This window comes from Falco cherrug, chromosome 19 (genome assembly GCF_023634085.1).
Source record: "Falco cherrug isolate bFalChe1 chromosome 19, bFalChe1.pri, whole genome shotgun sequence".
Classification (NCBI taxonomy): domain Eukaryota; kingdom Metazoa; phylum Chordata; class Aves; order Falconiformes; family Falconidae; genus Falco; species Falco cherrug.
The window spans coordinates 609753-625974 of NC_073715.1; the positions used below are offsets into that span (position 1 = coordinate 609753).

General features: G+C 49.4%; 1 pseudogene; it reads right to left on the reverse strand.

Annotated features, from left to right (window-relative positions):
• Nucleotides 1-384: 384 nt before the first annotated feature.
• On the reverse strand, nt 385-1318 carry LOC129734304 (olfactory receptor 14C36-like; annotated as a pseudogene).
• Between the last annotated feature and the right edge of the window lie 14904 nt (nt 1319-16222).

Here is a 16222-nt window from a genome sequence, read left to right on the forward strand (position 1 = left end):
GATTACTGCCTTGCTTCCTTCACCGTGACCCAAGGATTTGCACCAGGACACCCTGCCGTGTGCCCCCACCCTGTTATTTGCCCCAACTTTGCACACTCACACAGCTGAGCTCTACACTGGTGCTTTACTCTCTGGGGAACTTGATAGATATCTTCACTACACAAGCCCCTTAAATTACAGAGATGTGACACAGGAGTCCAGCTGCACCATCCTGGATGCAAACGTACAAAAGCCTCTGGGTCAGGCAGGCTGGGTTCATTCCTTTGAGGAAGTGGAGTGCATGCAAACATTCTAGGAGAAACACAATTGTGACATTAAAAGTGCTAAATGCACAGGATGTTCCAGAGATGACCAGGAAATGCCTTGTGAGGAGATTCAGGCAGTTCAGTGCTGCTGAGAGACACCTGACTGCATCAGCTTCTTCAGTGCGTCCTTCAGCTCCTGGTTCCTCATGCTGTAGATGAGGGGGTTCACTGCTGGAGGCACCACCAAGTAGAGAACTGCCACCACCAGGTCCAGGGATGGGGAGGAGATGGAGGGGGGCTTCAGGTGGGCAAACATGCCAGTGCTGAGAAAGGGAGATCACGGCCAGGTGAGGGAGGCACGTGGAAAAGGCTTTGTGCCGTCCCTGCTCAGAGGGGATCCTCAGCACAGCCCTGAAGATCTGCACATAGGACAGCACAATGAAAACGAAACACCCAAAGAATAAAGAGGCACCAGACACAATAAGCCCCACTTCCCTGAGGTAGGTGTGTGAGCAGGAGAGCTTGAGGATCTGTGGGATTTCACAGAAGACCTGTCCCAGGGCATTGCCTTGGCAGAGCGGCAGTGACAGTGTATTGGCCGTGTGCAGCGCAGCACAGAGAAACCCACTGGCCCAGGCAGCTGCTGCCATGTGGACACAAGCTCTGCTGCCCAGCAGGGTCCCGTAGTGCAGGGGCTGGCAGATGGCCACGTAGCGGTCATAGGCCATGACGGTGAGGAGAGAACACTCTGCTGAAAGGAAAAAGACAATCAGGAAGAGCTTTGCAGCACATCCTGAGTAGGAGATGTCCCTGGTGTCCCAGAGGGAGTTGGCCATGGCTTTGGGGAGAGTGGTGGAGATGGAGCCCAGGTCGATGAGAGAGAGGTTGAGGAGGAAGAAGTACATGGGGGTTTGCAGGTGGTGGTCGCAGACTATGGCAGTGATGATGAGGCCATTGGCCATGAGGGCAGCCAGGTAGATGCCCAGGGAGAGCCAGAAGTGCAAGAGCTGCAGCTCCCGCGTGTCTGCCAATGCCAGGAGGAGGAACTGGGTGATGGAGCTGCTGTTGGACATCTGCTGCCTCTGGGCATGGGAACCTGCTCAAGGAGGAAAAGTAGTGACAAGTCAGGCAATTCTTCTGTTAAGGCAAGTGAAAGCCGTTTCTCCTAGATGCGCCCCCGGTGCCCCATGTCCCCCTCTGCCGTTCCTAGGAGAGCTCCCTTCCGAGCCGTGGCTGGAGCTGTGCTGAGTGCTGGCCGAGTGTGCTGTGAGGAGCAGGGGCTGTGCCCGCTGGCTGCCCAGCAGTGAGCCCTGCTCTGCAGCAGGGGCTTCATGGGAACCGTGGGGGCAGGGGCCAGTCCTGGCCTTGCACTGGCTCAGCCCAAACTGCTCCCAGCGCAGAAGGGCCTGTCAGCATCGGCTCTGCCCGTGCAGAGCAACGGCCATGGCCAGAGTCAGGTCAGGAGGGGTTTGTGCTGTGCTCAGGGAGAGCAGAGTGAGTGCTGAGAGGCAAGGCCACTGTCTGTGCCTTAGGGCAGAGGCAGGGACTCTGCTCTCTCCATCCCTCTCCTTCCCAGCTGCCCGGCAATTGCTCCTTTCTTAGATGGAGAGTGATCACACTGCCATGTTACCCTGACAAGCAGCCAGGCACTGCTGAGAGCAGAGGGATCCACTGCAGAGAACAGAATGCCTCATCCCTTACCGAAGGCTCAGCACCACACTGCTATCCAAGGACACCCAGGGCTCACTGTGTGCCCTGGCAGGCACATACATCTTGGGTGGACACCCGAAGTAGGTGGTCAAGTGTCTTGACCATGGCAAGTTCTTGCAGGAGAGTCAGCTCCTTCCCCGGCCTCACAGACTGCATTGCCCACAGCATCACAGGTTTGGGGAAAGCTGGGACACCTCCTTGCTGAGGACATGTCTGCACAGGAGGACCCACAAGGTCTGCGCCTGAGCCAGCAGCTGAAACCCCTCTTGCCAGAGAGCCTGTCTGCAATGCCAATAGCATCTGAGCAAGGCCAGGAGAGAGACAAAGGGACACTCGGGAACTCCTTCCCCTTTCCCAGCCCGGCACACCACCTCCCACACAGCAGCAGTGCAGGGCAGTCACCCTCAGGCTGTGCTCAGCGAGAAATGGCACCGTGGCAGCAGGAGAGATGCACTTCATCCCTTCTGCTGCTCTGCTGGACCAGGAGCTGTTGAAACACATGGAACCAATGGTCTAAAGGCTGTGCTGGGTGGGAGAGGAGAGCAGAGGTGTGTTGCTCAGGGAAGGCACCTGCACGGCAGACCATGGCCAGGAGGTGCCCCTATCTGCCCTGCATCAGGGTCCCCCTCAGCATCTCCCCCCCTCCCTGCCCAGGGCTCTGCTGCCTGCAGCTGTCCCTGCCAGCAGCTCTTTCTCTGGCCCCAGGGCTCTTCCCTGCCAGCGCTCACAGAGCCCAGCTCAGCCCCTCTGTGCTTTTGATTGTGTCCTTGACAATGGACATCCCGTGATGCAGGGACACTTTGAAAATCATTGGTCTGTTTCTCTATTGCCTCACCACAGGGGTGACTTTCCACAGTGCTGGCTAACTGGGGAGGTCCAAGAAGGCTGAATGTTAGTCAAGTGCTGCCCACCTACAAGAAGGGTAGGAGGGAGGTTCGGGATAACCAGGAGGTCAGGACCAGCCAGCATGGATGTATGAAAGGCAGGTCCTGCGTGAGGAATCTGATCTCCTGCTGGGACAAAATGACCTGCCGAGTGGATGAGGGAAAGGCTGTGGATGCTGTCTACCTGGACCTTAGGAAAGCCTTTTGGCTGCATCTCCCACTGCATTCTCCTGGAGAAACTGGCTGCTCATGGCTTCGGTGGGTGTTCTCCATGCTGGTTTTGAGCTGGCTGGACAGCCAGGCCCCAAGAGGGGGAGTAAATGGAGTGAATTCAGGTGACAACAGCCCATAAGGAGTGGTGTTCCCCAGGGCTCAGTGCTGGGGCCAGTCCTGCTTCAGAACTTCATCAATGATCTGGGTTGAGTGCACCCTCAGTGAGTTTGCATACAACACCAAATTGAGTGGCAGTGTTGATCTCCATGAGGGCAGTAAACCTCTGCAGAGGGATCTGCACTGGTTGGATCATTTGGATGAGTCCAGTTGTATGAAGTTCAACCAGGAGAAGTGCCAGTTCTGTACGTGGGTCACAACAGCCCCCCACAACGCTACAGGCTTGGGCCAGAGTGGCTGGAAGGCAGCCTGGTGGGGAAGTACCCTGAGGGTGCAGGTTGACAGATGGTTGAGCATGAGCCAGCAGTGTGCCCGGGTGGCCAAGAAGGCCCATATCATCGTGTCTGCTATCAGAAACAGTGTGGCCAGCAGGACCAGGGCAGTGATGGACCCCCTGTACTCGGCACTGCTGAAGCCACACCTTGAACACTGTGTTTCCATTTTGGGCCGCTCACTTCAACAGTAATGTTGAGGTGGTTTAGTATGTCCAGAGAAGGGCAACAAAGGTGGTGAAGGGTCTGGAGCCCTGCACTGTTGAAGAGCACCTGAGGGGACTAGGTTGTACAGTGTGGAGAAGAGGAACCACAGGGGGGATCTTTCTGCTTGAAAGGATGTTGTAGACTTGAAAGGTTGGGTTGTAGACCTGAAAGGTGGGGTAGGTCTCTTCTCCCAGGTAAGAAGTGACAGAACAAGAGGAATATGCCTCAATTTACACCAAGAGAGCTTTAGATTGGATATGAGGAAAAACATCTTCACTGCAAGGATGGTCAGGCATTGGAACAGGCTGCCCAGGGAGCTGGTGGAATCACCAGCCCTGGAGATGTTTCAGAAATACATAGACACAGTGCTTCGGGACATGGTTCAGTGACGGAATTGGCTGTCCTGAGGTAATGGTTGAATTTGATGGCCTTTAAGGTCTTTTCCAACATAAATGATTCTCTGTTCTTATGCTTCCGTGATTTATTGCAAGCCTACCTAGACACGTTGCTGAGCAAGCTGGTCTAGGTCACCCTGCTTCAGTTGGAGGGCTGGATACAATGGTCTCCAGAGGCCAGTCCAACCTGGAAAAAGAAGCCATAGAGCTATAAGAGCATATATAAAAAATGTCAACACAACTAGGGAAGTTCATGTGAAGAATATTTCTCCATAGAAATGGCCTGTGGGAAATGCATTTGAGAAATCTGAAAGAAACAAGGCTGCTTTTCTGTGGCCAGGTCATGGGTTAGAATGAGGGTGACAGAGGGGTGTGTTATGAGGAGGACAGCTGATTCTCAGGAACTCCTCATGCAGGAGGACATGCCTGGCTGTGAAGGGGCCTGTGAGGTCAGTTCTGTCTCTGGAGGTGGCAGGCCGGCAACAGGAACATGGCTGGGAAAGTCCTTCTGCCAAGCTACAGCATAGGACCTCTCCAGGAAAAGGGCTGGGGTACAGGCTGTCATGTCCATTTTGCCTGTGGACATGAGAGGACAGCAGCAGGCATGTGGCTTGGTCACGTCTCTGGGAGAAGCTGAAAGGCCAGCAGCAGCCATGTGGTTTAGAAGACCATGTGGAGGTGACTTCACTTTTTTGAGGGGAAAGACCACCAAAAATAGCTTTTGAGTTAGGTTCCCTGCTTGGAGGGCAGTTCCTGAGGTGGTAAAGCTTTTCTGGATAGTGGGAAAAAAGAGGAGAGGGGAAAAGATTTCACAAAGTGTAATGTTGCAAATGGAGAGTGGCTATCGGGAGGAAGAACTTTCACTCTAGGGGTCCTGCTGCGGTGCAAGAGCTCAGCCAGAGGGAGCCTGGATCAGCCCATGGCTTTGTGTTTCAAGGAACAGCCGGTGAGAGTGGAGGTACCTCAGCGAAGGTATGGCAGTGTTGGGGTGAGAGCAAGGCAGGGCAGCGAGATGGTGCCTACAGCCTGCAGGGAAACAGGGGCAGGGCTCCAACCATGTAGGACAGCCTGTGGTGAAGAGGGCAGAGGGCACTGTCAAGGCTGGAAGGCACCAGTAGAACCCAGGTCTGTGTCCCCTTGGCTGTGGCAGCTGTCTCTGCCTCTGAGGGTCATGTCAAGACATGATGTCCTCACGGCACGGGGGCATCGTTGCCTCCTTGCAGCCCCATGGGGAAGCTGGAAGTTGCTGTGCCATTGCTGTCCTTCACTGGGCATTGGATGCCCACCTTCCATGGTCCCCAGGAAGAGCCCTGAGCCCTCTGTGAGGGACAGCACCCACCTCCCCACAGGCTGCAGGTCACGCCTTGGCCTTTCTGCTTCATCAAGCAAGCCAAGGCTTTGCTCAGCAGCAGAGCTGCCTGCACAGCGCCTTTGCCTTCCTGCACTCACAGCCCCCAAGGACGGGCTCTAACAAGGCCATGGGGAGGCTTTCTCAGGCATGGCCCTCAGTGGGGCCCATTAACGCTTCCAGGGACTGTGGGCTTTGCTCCGGACTTGGTGTTCTTGAGAGGTTTCTTCAGGCTCCTCTGAACACCTGAAGTCCAGAGCACCACAGACACCCTGGGCTCATGACGAGGGAGAACGCCCTGACGAGCCCTGTCTCTTCCATCAGGGACATCTGGTCTTCAAGTTTGGCTCCTACGCTTAATGAGATAAGTTTCAGCCGTACAGTGAAAGAGAAAGGCAGGTAATGAGCACTTTGGGGAAATGATAGAAGGCTTTTCCAATTACTATTGATGCACAGTGTCTCCTGAGGAGGTGCGGACAAGTAGGAAAAGCAGTCCCTGGAGCTAATAACTGCGTGGACAGCCTTGCTCCCCAGCTCTCCAGCCTCAATATTTTTGTCTTCAGCCCCATGAGACTTACATCACTTTACATCAGATCTTCAACCAACTCTGCAGCTGAATATAGCAAATTCTTGGCTATAATTATTGCCTGCTTTCCTTAGAGAACAGGGTGTAAGCAGGAATAAAAGAGGGATTAATTATCGTGTGTGTGTGTGGGGGGGGAGTGGGATAGAAATTAATAAATAAAAAATACATTTCTCAGCTGTATAATTGTAAGTTCAAGCAAATCCCCATGAAGTCTATTGCCACTACTGAAGAGTTGCCCATAGGGAATATTAGAGACACTACTGAAAGACAGTCCAAATTTTCCTCTCTGAACCTTAAAGCACAAGCTACATAGGTAAAATGGATTGGAGCGATCAAAGAGAAAGAGGAGAAAGGCATCTGGAGATGAACTTCTTAATCCATAGCTGTAAATCAGGAAACCAGGACGCCAGGCTATTCCAAATGTCTTCAATTTCATAGAAGGTGCAAATGTTTTGGAACTCACGACAAATAATAGGATGTGTTCAAATTTTTTTTACACGTATATCTGTAGAATTTCTCCAACTTTGATCTACGTAGATGCAACAACTGGTATTAAGAACAGCACAGACTCTGCCTTCAGACGCCACCTTCATATCTAACGCCATTCCATTTTGCACAGCTCTAGGGGCTATTTCTCACACTTCTTCCTGCAAAGCCTTCATGGCACCTGCAGGGTCCTTGGCCATCTCTTCCATTGCTGTGCATCTCTTTATCACTGCCTTCTCCAATTCAGGAACCGCTAACCAAGGAGTAACCAAGGCCACAAGCAGGCTAATGATCTGGGCTATCATTATGACACCCATTACATCTGAGAAGCTCATAGGCCACTAGGAGGCACGTGGCCATGAAGGCGAGCTTGAGGTCCCTGGAGTGTCCAGTTCCCTTGGGGGATTGGCCATCAGCAGCCCAGCTGGTTATGGCTGCAGTAAGAAAGGCACTTGGACTCTGAGACAAAGTGTCATTTCAATTGGCCTTGGCTAGAGCCAACTCTCTACACACAGGGACAATCGTGTCAGCTGTATGCCGTCCCTTCCGAGGCCGGGAACACGGAGTTTCCAGCATTGGGAGAGTGGTGCAGCAAGTTGTGCAGATCCTGCCTGCAGAAGGGTTATCCCACACTGCTCCTGTCAGCTCTTGAAGTGTTTTCTGCCAGGGAAACCCATTCTAGTCATCACTTCTCGTGTTCTAAGAGGAGATGTTCACTTGGGAGTTGGTAATTGCAGCCTCAGACAGAGGTAAGGGCGTGCGGTTGGCCATTCACCAGCAGCTTCCTGCAGATTTCTTCTTCCAATATGGCTTATTCTGCAACCCAGGGGAACACTCAGCACAGCTCAGCCTGAAGGCCAAGAGGTACATGGAGCACAGCACAGGCCTGCTCAGGTTTTCTGTGACACTCATCACTAACTTCTCCATGTGCAAAGGGCTTCTGCTCAGATTCTCTCAACCTCCTGATGAAGGTTAGAAGGAGAACGACATCTCCTTTAGACCGCTAGAGAAAGGGAACTTTACTTGAAGGCCTTGGTTGAAGGGAAAGTGGCAGATGATCTGCAGGAGCGGGCTGGAAATTAGGACCATGCATGGCAATCAGTTAGCTGAAGGGAATGTGCTAGAGCTTGTAGGTCACTAACCCTGGGAAGACAAGGAGTGTGAATAGACACAACAATTAACATGATGAGCCATGCTGAGAGAGCATAGGGGAGTGGGGGACGGATGCCGTGAAGGAAGGGTAACACCCTGCTGTTAATTGCTGGTAGTTAACCATCAATCGGGGACTGCCTAGTATGCAAGGCTTAGCTTCAGGAACCAATCTGTTTAAAACGCGCAGCTTCAGGAACCAACTGTTTAAAACGTGCAGCTTCAAGAACCAATCTTTTTAAAATGCGCAGCTTCTGAAAGTGTATATAAACTCGTGCTTCTGTACAATAAATTGACATTTGCTTGTATCACCCTGCGTCCCGTCTCTCCATCGCAGCAATGATCCCTGACCAACATGGCACAAATGCTTTGCTGGACTTGTTTTGAACAGAAAGACAAGGCAGGAATGGTGAAAAATGTGGACAGCACCTTTCTGTCAAGTATGGGTGACGCTGGTAAAGTAGAAATCAAGGGCAAGTCAACAAGACAAACTGTAGCAGGGCTGAGTAGAGAGGAGAGATCACCTCCACCAACCCTTGGGCAGTGCTCTTCCTAATGCAGCCCCAGATGCCATGGGCCTTATTTGAAAGGTGCAAAGCCAGGAGAAGAGGAGGCTTTGGGGACACCTAATAACAGCCTTCCCATATCTTCTTGGGCCATATCAGCAAGAAAAGGCAGCCAGGTTCTTGCCTGTTGTGCGTGATGGGAGGATGAGAGCCAATGGGCATCAGCTGAAGCAAGGGAAGACAATGTCCTTCCCCATGAAGACAGTCAAGCAGTGGAGCAGATGTCCCACAGAGCTTGTGCCATGTCCATCCTTGGAGCTTTTCAAGCCCCACTTGAAGGAAAGCGTGAGCTACTTGCTTCAACCCCATAACTGATCGTTCTCTAAGCAGCATGTAGGCCTGGACACCTCCTGAGGTCCCTTCCAGCATGAATGATTCTGGATCTCCATCCACCACGGATCTTGCCTTCGTGATGGCAGGGAAATCACTCAGGTTTCCAGCGGCTGTTGAAGCCAATCAGAAAGTTGGTCAGATGACCTGCGATGTTCTTTTCCCACTCCAAGCTTTGCTGCTCAGATGCAGGGCTGCTTGGCTGGTTCCTATGGATTCCTATTCTTCACCCTTTCCTAACTTTTCCCTCCTTTCCCACGCACAATTGCTTCTCCTTGACCACCCCTGTATCCTCCCATGCAAGCAGCTCACCTCTCCTTTCCCTTTCCTCCCTGGCCATTGGCTGTCCTCCTTTGGTGATTCTTGGAGGTTTTCACCATAGGTGGCCACCCAGACAAGGGATTCATCATCCCCCTTGACTCAGCATCATCCCCCTTGACACAGCACTGTTGTGGCCACATCCAGGTTATCTGTGCCTGGGCTTTGAGGTTTCTCATTCTGGAGGAATGGGGGAAAAGTGGAGAGGCTGTGGAGGATACCTGCCTGGATTGAGTTTGGTGCCTGTGGAGAGAGACTGAAGGTCCTGGGCTTCTTGATACTGGCAAAGTGGAGCCTCAGGGCACCACAGTAACAGCATGCACCTGCTTGAAGGGGGGTGTCAGAGATAAGGGAGTGATTCCTGATAGCGACAGGAAGAGAAAACCTCCGCAAAGTGCTGCTTGGAAGGGTAAGATTGGATGTGAGGAAAAAGAAATGTCCCTCTGAGGGTTGCCCTCTGATGCCAGAGTTCACTCAGAGGGAGCCTGGATCGTCCCATGGCTTTGAGTTTCAAGGAGCAAGCAGGGATGAGGGGAGAAACTCCAGAAAAGGCAGAGAAATGCAGGTGTGAGGGCTGGGTGGGAAAGCAAGGAAGATGCCAGCCGCCAGAGTGGAAAGAGGTGCCACATGGACAGTGTAGGGCAACTTGCAGTGGAGATGGCCCAGGGCTGCAGCGAGGCTGAATGGCCCCACAGGGGGCTGAGGCCTCTGTCCCCCTGGCAATGGCAGCTGCCTCTCCCACCAAGGCCTGTGACATAGAACTTGATTTGGAGGGTCTTATGTTCTGCCCTCCAAGAGCCTGGGGGTCAGGGCTTGGTCTTTCTGCTTCATAAAAAAATCCAAATGTGTTTTGCAGCATTACAGCCACTGACACAGTACCTTTGCCTGCCTGCAGTTCTGGCCTCTAATTAGCTACTCTAACGAGTCCATGGGGACGCTTTGTCAGCAATGGCCCTCAGCGGGACCCATCAATGTTTGAAGGTATTTTCAGTGTTGCTTCTGACTTACATTCCTTCAGTGGTTGGTTCAGTCTGCTCTCAGTAGCTCAGGTTCATGGCAGGAGCCCCCAAGGCCCTAATGAGGTATTTGCCTTTTCTCATTTCCTTCAAGTCTTGAAGACCTGTGCAGCTAATTGAATCTGTTCCATTCATGTAGATAAGAGAGAGGATTTCAAAGTGCACTTCAAAATAATTATTTTTCATTTCATAGGTTGTATTTTGCTACTTTTTAGGCTAGAGGGGAGGTTCTAGCAGCAATCTCCAAGTGATAATGATGCAGAGGGTCTCCTCATCAGGTCTGGACTGGTAGGAAATGCAGTCGCTTGAGGTCTAACACCAGATGGACAACCTTGCTCTGAATGTCCCCAAGACCACCCTTTTTCTCATTGTCCCCTGGGACTCACATCCCTTCTCCTTACGTCAGACTTCTCCCCTCAATTCTGCAGGTGGGTGCTGCAGCTCCTTTGCACCATCCCCACCAATTTGCCTTAGAGGACAGGCTGCACACAGGTGCAGAAGAATTATTCAAATCTGCAAGCACTGTGAAGAATGATCAAATGTCATAAATAAGCCAACACCCTCCACAAGCAGGTGCCATGTCCAAGCTGTCTCTGATGAGGTGCCTTTCTGCAAGGGACACTCTCATGAGAAATCTTTTAGGTGCTAGATACAGAAATATAGATCTAAAGACAAGGGAAGAGTTGGGTAAGGAGACAGTTTGGCTGTGGGGAGACATGCAAGCTTTTCCTTCCTGAAGTAAAAACAGCAGCACAGGTGAGACGTACCTAAAAGACCAAAGAATAAAGGGAGGAGAAAACAGGTGAATAACTGAAAGAGCCTTTGCTGAGACAGTCTGCTGAAAAGATGACTTCAGAAGTCGTCACTGTCTCCTGCTCAGGTACAAATATGTTAAAGATGAGAGAAAATAGGGGCGTGGTATAACTAATACCAATGGTGAAGTTCTGGTATAAAATCAGTATTTCCTTGAAGTATCGCTTTTGAAAGCTCCTTGAATTGGCAGAGGTCACTTGTGAGAAAGGACAAGTAAGTGTTGCAACTGTCTTGGAAGGAGTCCGTAAGTGCAGCTCGGGGAACCACAGGCTGCACGGACCCCCAGTGGTGAGGGGTGTGCCACCAGTTAGAGTCGCCTTGGGTGACATTTCTGGCACCTGAGCGGGTAACTGTCCAGGTGGATTTTCCAAGGGTAAATCCTGACTCGCCAACCTGACAGCCTGCAGTTGTGCGTGAGGAGCTCCACAGTGGATGTCATTTCCCTCAGCTTCAGCAAAACTCTTGTCATGGTCTTCATCAGCGTTCTTCTGCCCAAGCGAGGCCATGACACTCTGGGTGCGAACAGAAAGAGATGAGTAAAACACCAGCGGGATGGTCAGGCTGAGAGAGCAGTGGGGAAGGGCTCACACCCCACCTGGAGGCCACTGGGACATACTGGGGCAGTGTGGGCTGAAGAGGGTCTCAATCAGAAAGTCAGCCAAGTAACGACAATCACACCAATGTGGCTACATATCGTCCTACTTTATTTAGCAACTTTGTCATATTTATACTTCTAATACACTGTTCACGCGGCAGCTGCCTGACAGTCATTGGTTGTCGGTTACGTATTCATGTTACTTGTTGATTGGTTGTCATGCTGCAAGCGCCTAAGAAGGATGTGCTAACTTAGCGGTTTTCATATCTTGCTTGGCACCCGGCCTTGTTCTTGTACAATGCTCATTATTCTTTATTCTGCCTATTCAAGGACAGTACAAGATCTTCAAAGGAACTTTGTAATCTGCAGGCCAGGGTTGTCCAACTCCTGCAAGGGGACAGTATGCCCTTGTTCTGCCAAGAATTCCCCTACACATCCCCCTTTTTCTTTCTGGATAACCCAGGCTCTATCAACGATTGATTCTAAATCTTTCTTCAAACAGGAGAAAATACAACAAAAGATAACAAGCACAGCAAAGATAATAACAAAAATTTAATCCCTTCCATCAATAAGGTTTTCGACCAGCCAGTGATTCCCCATCCCGTAAGCCAATCGTCATAAGGATTTTCAGTAAAACTGAGTTTCTTCATATTATCTTGTAGTTGGGAAAGCTTTCTGTGAATGGACTCAGAATGATCAGCAAGATTCATACAGCACTTTCCCTCAAAACCCTCACAGCCGTGTCCTTGTGCTAATAACAGAAAATCAATGGCAGCTCGATTTTGTATTAAAGCATGTCGTATACTGTCGACATCAGTGGTGAGTCATCTAATACTCTGGAGGTAATGTTAACTTGTTCTCTGTCCAACAAGCCAACTGTCTCAACTGAGTGAGAGCCTTGGCAGAAGCAACTTGTGGTGTAAAGAGTGATGCTAAAATGACAGATGGACGTTCCCACAACTCAACATCATCTGTACATTCAGGTCCCAATTGGTATACACTACGTCTGATGCGTTTAAACTTGTTACTTATGTTAAGCATTTGATGGATACCAGGGGCAAATAATGTTAGTTTGCCAAAGTAGCATGTTCCTCCCTGTGCCCTTGCAGGTACGGCGGGCCAGGCACCATCTCCACAAACGAGGAATACTCCCCGAGGCAACATCTTTGCTTTTTCATTTGTCTCACCAGACCATGAAACAGGCCAAGTCCAATCGTTACAGTAACCGGTGATGTTATAATGCCAGGGGGACCCAGGGGCAATCCAAGGATTATCATTTCTTGTTTTGTGGATCCTAAAATTACCTGAGTCAATGTCTTTCTTGTAAAACCCCCAAAATAAACAGTAGTTTCCCAGCATAGATCCTAAGATGTCAAGCTCCTGAGGTTCCATGCCGGTAACATTCAGGCCCTGTGCAATTTGGAACGCTTGAGCCCCCGAGGGGTTTCTTGGAATACCAAGTGATTTGCACCAATCGGCTTGCACAGACCCACTGTTGATGGTGCAAAAGTCATTTGCTGCTTGGTCGAGGTAGTCGGAGTATATTTTACCTGTTGTCCAGTGCCCAAACTCCTTCATATGGTTTAAAGGGACCCCAATCAAACAGGTATGAAATGGGTCAGATGGGGTAGCTAACGGTAAGTAAAATGAATCTTGCCCTGTCTTGTTGGCCCAGGTAACCCACATGTTCATTTGTGGTTGGACAGGAACCCATGCTGTTCCTTGTGAGGGCATGCTGATGACTCCTATCAGCCCTACAATCAGGTCAAACAATTCCATTATCTCGCAATCTTGTTCCCAACTGACAAAACAAGCACCACAAGCCAAGAGCTTGTGTTTTCTTTGTAGCTAAAACAACAGTTAAGCTTTTTGTCAAGGCCCACCAAGAGATAGCTTCTATTCTGCTGTCAATACTTTCTGGCATCCATATTTCTGGAAAATGTTGACTTGGCTTAGGGTTCAAAAATTCCCTACAAGTATTTTCAAAAGTAATATTAGCAAAGCTCTTTTGACAATCTAAGTACAAAGCATAATCATTTCGCAAGCGGCTACAACCTATAACAAAATTCTGTCTACAGTTACCACAACTTAATATTGTTGCTGCTCGTTCCCTATAGTTTTCACAAACAGCATTCTTCGTATTACAAGTTTTTTTCAACGCAGCATTACAAGCTCGTGACCCACATGATTGTCTTCTCGCTGCTGTCAACAGCACGTCTTCTATGGTGGATGGGACTGGCCCAAGTTCTGCACAGAGTTTGTTAAATACTGGTTGGAGATAAAGCTGTCATCTATATTTTCTCCGTTCTTCTGGAGTTGACATGCAGGGCGGACAAATCTGCTAGGCACCCATAGAGGTCCTTTATCTGTGGAAACACAAAAACACCCTCTACCGATGAACAACACTGGACTGGGTCCTTCCCAGTTGCCTGTAGTCATGTTCTTATAATGAACCTGTAACCCAGGCATGGCCTGTGTTTGACTTCCCTGAATAGCCTGATGATGTATAACAACGGGGGCCCTTCTCTTCCTTCTGTCAGGGACAAATAATTCAATGTAAACAACACCTTGTTTAATCGCTTGGTTACATCAGTCTTTTCTGGCGTCTTTCATGTCACTTAGCTGTTGTCCATGTGGCATCACACTCCATTTGATTGGTCCCAGAGTGGCGCCCACACACTGCTCCCCCCTTGCGCGGGCATCCTGCTTTCTCTCATCTTTCTGTCCAACTCTCTTATCTCTCTGTGAATACAGTTCTTTATCTCTCTTGGCCTTGCGTATGTCTTTCACAACACCTGCAGCTTGTTACGGCTTCGGCCTGCTCGGCCTGCTATTACAACAGTTACTTGGTCTGGATTGCTCATTATATGTCTGTTGTCTTCCAGCCACTCCACAAATCCCCTTTTTGTTTTTGAGTGATCCAGACCCCTTTTATCATTCAGTCCATCATTCTCATAAAGCAATTCCACACACAACCCAATATCATTAAAAAGATTACAATGGCAATTAATACCGTTATCCCGTGCAGAAACAAATCTTTTAACCCTCCAGTAATTCCTAAACTCTGTAGCCAGTCCGTTAACCTGTTCTCAATCTTTATGGCTTGTACTTTTTTTTTAACTCAGCAAGCTGCTTATGAATAGAGTTCGAGTGATCAGTCAAATTCATACAACACTTCCCTTAGCGCTGTCCACTATAGGCTATTGTCTACTGTTCATGCTGTTTCCTTATCTTCTACAGGTGACATCACATTCCTCCTTTGTTCTGTCTCATCCTAGTTTCTTCTCATACTCCCTCAAAGTTATTTAACTCTTTGCTGCAGGATCAAAGCTGCACATCGTCAAAGCAAGGCCAAAGCTGCACTTTATCTACGTTAAAGCAACCCACTGTCTCTGTTCTGTACAATTCTACAATTCCCCCTTTCTGTTTTTGAACAGCTAGTACCAGGTTTGTCATGCTCTGCAGGGCCCTTGCAAACAGGACGGCAACCAAGGCAACAGCAAACAAACAATACTGCCAACTGTGTGAATGGATGCCAAAAAGGCTGACGTTTTCTCAGATTTTGATAGCATGTTGCTGCAGTGGGGCACCTAAAATCCATTCAGCACATACCATCAAAATCCTTAGAGCCATGCCCTTGAGCCAACAAGAAAAAGCCAGTAGTTGCTCTGTTTTGTATGTCATAGCGGCAAATTTGACTCAGATTCTTAACTGCCTACCAAACAAGGTGATTTAACTCTTTAATGCTTTCCCTGCTGTTACTTCGGGTAAGAGAAGAACCGCTGCAATACATTCCCATCAATTCCAATAATCAACTGCATCATTACATGATTCATCCAAAGTTATATTGTGTTTGAGTGCATTATGCTTATCAACATGTTCACGTGTTGATTTATGTGGGTGTCATGGTCCCGTCATAGCCTCCTACTGAACTAGCATCTACATAAAGACAACTATCGACATTCCAAGTGCAAACAATATCAACTTCTTTTGGATTAACTTTATACAGAGGTAATCAATTATCCCAAATATCAAGGCTTTCAGTAAGATTCTTCATTCCCCACATACATTCACTTTTTTGCAACAATGTCTGCAAGTCAGTTTCAAGGAAGGGCACACCAAACAAGGACTGGTTCTGTAAGGAGACCCACACATCAGTTGTTGGGTTGACTGGCGGCAGCAGTGCTCCCACGATCCGGCACGCTAATCTCAGGCCGCACACAGCGAGCAGGTATCCATGGCGGACCTTCATCTGTAGAGACACAAGCATAACCTCTCCCCCAAGTTAACATCCATGCGGTCCTGACCACTGCGCGGTACAAGGGTCTTTTGTGCCTACTAAGACGCCTTTGTGCTTTGGCTGCTTATTACCAACTGACACAAAGTCAAAATGGGAGACACCGCATGGTCGGCAGAGATTTTCAAAAAGTTCAAAACATCAGCATGCTTTCTCTGAACGTGCCTCTGGGGTCATTCCCTTCATTCCCTCTTTTTTTTTATGTAACCAGAGAGACTTTCCCATAACAGAGAAGCCCTTATTTACATCTCTGAGCCTGGACACAAACCGCAGCTGCATGCACCACCAGGCTCAGGGCAGAAATCATTCAGCAGTTACATAGCTGTATATCACTACACGCATGCAGACACATATTTATCACTAGATAACCATGTTCATCTTAACTACTCTCCTTCACAATACCTAGCTGTTCTCTCATCTCTTGTTAGGTCAAACATTCTCATTTTCCTCTCCTATATCTCTCTCCAGACATTCTCTATCCTCCTCTTTTTTGCTTGTTAATTCCAAAGAGGCAAAGGTTGTGTGTAGCTGGGTGACCATGACCTGATTTATGTTACAATCAACTAAACACTGAATACAGGAAAAAAGGCACGGGAGTTATAAGGCAAACATCAA